This window comes from Branchiostoma lanceolatum, chromosome 14, assembly GCF_035083965.1.
Source record: "Branchiostoma lanceolatum isolate klBraLanc5 chromosome 14, klBraLanc5.hap2, whole genome shotgun sequence".
Classification (NCBI taxonomy): domain Eukaryota; kingdom Metazoa; phylum Chordata; class Leptocardii; order Amphioxiformes; family Branchiostomatidae; genus Branchiostoma; species Branchiostoma lanceolatum.
This window is the reverse complement of record NC_089735.1, coordinates 3,823,443-3,828,364: the sequence shown is the minus strand read 5'-3', so window position 1 is coordinate 3,828,364 and position 4,922 is coordinate 3,823,443.

The window sequence follows — 4,922 nt, the reverse complement described above, 5'->3', positions numbered from 1 at the left end:
AGTCTGTGTAATGCAAAGTCCTCCGTCCGAGGCTGTAACTGGCCCCCACCCCCTAACTCTCAGAAAAGGCGCTTTCTGTACAGAATGTCTCAGTTGTGGAACAACACAGGCGACAATTAGCAAAGTATTGGACTGTAAATATTGCTTTTAAGGAATTATGTTTTATTCTCCACTGTCACTTTGTATGCCTTTGTATATTTTAATTGTAATGTGTAAATATGAATGTGTTGACCACAGGAAGAATAGCCTCTTATGAGGCTAATTGTGGATCTAATTCAAACTCAACTCAAGTTCAACTCCGGATTGCCCAAGGGTCTTGACAGAGTGTGTCGGTGTTTACAGCTTAGTTTTGCCAGGCATACATGAATGCAACGGAGTAGTGCGGCAATGATTTTTTTTATTTATTGGTTCGGCATGTTGCCAGGGTTACCCAACTAGCCAGAGGCTATTACTAAGGGCGAACCCATGTGCGGCCGACTGTAGGTTTTTGGACCATCGCACACCGGGGCATGCCCCTACTCTTTTTCGAAAGGTGTGGTGGGTTCTTTTACGTGCGCGGAGTGTGGCTCTCCCCAAACACGGGACCTCCATTTAACGTCCTATCCGAGGGACGTCCCTAGACAAAGCTAGGTACTCATTTACACCTGAGTGAAGTGAGGGATTTTGTGTTAAGTGCCTTTCCCAAGGGCACAACGTCGGGTGCATGTCCAGACATGTCTGGGGGAGAGCCGGAATCGAACTCGGGCCACGTTGTTTGGCAACCCTATGCTCTCACCATTACGCCACACCGACGCCACTAGTGCGGCAATGAACAACACGTTCCCAAAACCTTTTGCAAGAACAAGTGTTGGGAAACCTCATACCCCCCTAAAAAGTAGTTATATATCATACATGTGCATAATCTATGCACAGTTATCTACCTCTTTCACTAACTAACATATGTCACAAGTATGAAATGCCTTAATCATTTATCACTTTGCATGAATTATGCAAATTAGGCCCTTGATTACATAATTGGTATCTGTTGATGTGTCTCTTGCAGTAAATTACATACATCACAAGTGGGGTCAACGGCAGAGTGTTCGGCTCAGAACCAAGCGGTCCCTAGTTCGAATCCTGTCATGTCACCGATCTTGTGCCCTTGGGAAAGGCACTTTACACGACTTTCCTCACTCCACCCAGGTGTAAATGGGTACCTGACTTCGGTTGGGGTCACCTGGTGGGGCCGAATGGCAGCCGCCCAGACCCTTGTGACAATTTCACATAATGCATCAATTCAGCGCCAGAAAGGCTGCCATTGCGGGTAATTTCTGACCAATAAAAAGCATTCTTTTACATCACATGCATTAAAAGTCATGTTATGAAAAACACTGGAGTTATGTAATTCCCTCATTAATTTTGCAAATTGCATCAAAATTTGTATCATTTTCAACAAATTGTGTACACCTTTGTCTAAGCTAACTGCATGCCAATTATCATTGAAATCCTTTGTTCTGGTATACTCTTTGAAATGCTCTTTTTCAACAAAAGGATCCCTGAAGTTCCAGGGGGTCAAAGCCAACACTACTTCTTCCTGACATCAAAAGCTAGCTGCCACCAAAAAAAAAATCAGGGCCATACCATGTTATTAGTACAAAAGATACAGAAATTGGAAGTTCTGCTGCAGTACCACGTTCACACACCAGTGGCCCCAAAATCGAACTTACCTTACCTCATCGCAATCCATCCCGAGGTTCTTTCGTGAATTATCCACAAATATCTGGAAACACAGACAGACCGAAGTCAATTTGCTGTAATGGTTAGGGGTAACTGCCTCCTGATTTTACCGTTAAGCGTTGATACGATCCCCCGCAAGACCCCGAGAAAGATATAGATACTGTATCTGATTATCAAACCAGACTGCGAGCCAACGACCCTACTCAGTAGACATAGAGCTGTGAGAGAGTTGCGACGAACACGGCACAATTAATCTTCTTGAGACCCATGCCACAGATTCGCATTCGAGCAGAAGTGACCAAAACGAACGGACACAAACCATATATCAGCTTTCACTCTATTATGTGTTTTGTATACATTATGTGTATTGATATATGTTTCTATATCTATATGGATTTTAATGGTGTAATCTGTATCTTTCGTACATTGTGCCTAATCCTCACCTCCTCCCCCATGCTCTCAATGAAAAGCGGCCCACAGGCCGATTTGAGCTTCTCATGAATAAACACATTCTAACACACACACTGCTGTCAATGGTTTTTGTCTTCCTGATACGCCCAACAGCAGCGCTGTCCACAGACATATGTCCTATTAGGGCAGCTACAACTTCTCGGGGTAACAATAACAAGCGTTCAACTTTAAAAAATTGCATGATATTGGCACTGTTTACTTAAAACAGGCCATATGCCTCGGTCTGCACTGCTTAAGAAACAAACTGACCACTTACCTGAACATTTTCATACACGTCTTCAACTAAACAAACAAGGTACTTGTATATATATTCATTGTCCACCCATGGAAAGTTATAACAGTATCATTTATTCATTTTCAGGCAAAATGCACTGCCGCTAATTGTCTACCATCATGCAAAGCTGGCGGAAATTGTTTCTTTCTTATGAATGTGTATGGTAAACACCAGAAAATAACGTCGCAACAGGCGTCCTGGGAACGGAGCGTACATTTAAGGGCTGTTACCAATGATTCCTTCATGTGAAGGTGCATCTATGGCCACATCAGGCGATATAGTGCGCCAGGGATACCTGTACATCAAAAGACCACCGTTCGGCAGCAGGTTACGGAGACTCAGGGTAGGTTGTTCCTGGTGTGTTAGGTTGTATAAGATGCATTCTCTCATACATAGCACACCAATATAGCAATGTATACTGTCTACATATTCGAAAGAATTTAAGAAAGGAAAAAGTCACCGAACCGCTTATTATATTACGAGTCAACAACTCTAGCTTTTCGGGGGAAAAACAACAACGGCGCGAACCCAAATCACAGTCTGCTAGCTAGTAATATTTGATCGACCTCGTCATGAATATTAAATAAAAAGGGCCTGGTCGTATTTTCGAGTCAACATTGCCATCACAACTGCGAGCATGTAGTTGTACTCCTGGGGTTGGTAGTGCTCAACGAAGACAAGGATCCTAACACCGTTTATATTATTATCTAGATGCTGAGCTCAGTGACCGGTTTTAGGCACGTCTTGCAATGTGCCCATTTTGAAGCCTTGATATTGTGTAGCAACATGAAACTGCCATTTTACACCTGTCAACCAATACATAAGATAAACGCTATGTAGATGGTTGCTCAATCTTTACTGGTTGACAACTGGCTGGCAAGAGGGACTGAACTTCGGCGTTAGTTAAACCGTGTGTAATCATCATATGTCTACCCTCCCTCTGCGTCCCGTGACAGACACACAACACTAAGTGAAATGCTAACATGATGTAATTAAATATCGTAATCTTCGTGCAGGGTAAACTTTCTGGTCTACTTCAGTTTATGGTCTTAAGCAGGTTTGATGACCACTTGACCCTGAAATAGTATCATATTTCATAGTACCAGCACACAAGCCTTAGTCATAACGTCAAAATAGCAACATAGCTTGCTGTGTAAAAGTAACATAATGGAATGGAATATCTCTTCAAAGGATCTTTTAGAGATCACTCTCTTTAACGTCACCAATCGACTTCAGCCTTATACGTTTGTACCTGGCGGGTATGGTGCATCTATCGTTCATTATTAAAGCGGGTATCTCAGTCGACTGCGCTTAATTGCACCAAATCATTGCGGCAACTTTGCGAACTTTTCGCCAATTTTCCCTTGCGGTTACACTGACGTGCGACGCAAGGGTGAAATACGTGACCTCTACAAACAAAATGGCCGCGCCGGGAATATAATTCTCCGTTTCGGCTCCAAATCAGATACAAAACAACTTTATTGAAAGTCGCAGTGTTGCAACTGCCTCACGAACCAGTGTATAGCGGTGCATATTCATCAAAAAGATTTGCATTGATTGCGATCGGTAGGGATTCTTTCTTTTTTTTCCAGTCCATTTCAGTCGAAGTGATCCTACATAATTATATTCTCCAAGCAGAGGTTTCGGTCGAGTGGGGTAGTAGTGGCCGGTTTTTTTTTACGTCTGCCTCCCGTTAAGAACCCCGACCACTACTACCCCAATCGACCGAAACCTCTGCTTGGAGGATAACATAATCATACAGTTTATGCATAGAGTTGTATATGAATCGGCCTGCAAAGAGGTAGATATATGAGAAGGGCGTGATACTGCCATATGAAATATCTTTTTATGCGGTGATATTGTATCGCTTTTACATGCAATAGACTGTAACAGTTTTTGTCGGTCAGACGGTCTTTATCATAAGTCAATAGGAAAATAACTTAATTTCGCGATAATTGTAACTGGTGCAATGTATAGCAATTTACATACATGGCAGTTGATCTATTGGTAATATCTAACAATTTCAAAGAACTAAACTATTTTATGAGCAACAGTACACAAACAATCTATTCATTAGTATGCATGCTAATGCTCTTGAACAAAATGTTGATAACCGTATGCTGCATCAGGAATGGATAATGTTGACTCGTTTTTGCATAGAGTTGTATATAAGTTGGTCTACATAGTTAGATACTATATGAACAAGGTATGATGATATCATATAGAATATCCCTTTCTTTTTGGTATGTGGTAATATTTTATCGGACATACATACAATAGATTGTAACACTTTTTGTCGGTCACTATCGTAAGTTGAATTATGAAGTGGAATTCGTTCTCAATATCAACATGACATGTTGGGCACAGTCTCTCATTGGCTGATGTGTCGCAGTGTCGGTCTTTTTCGATTTGTAAAGAGTGAGCACAAATGAATCTCAGTTTTTTCATGATATTTCTTAAA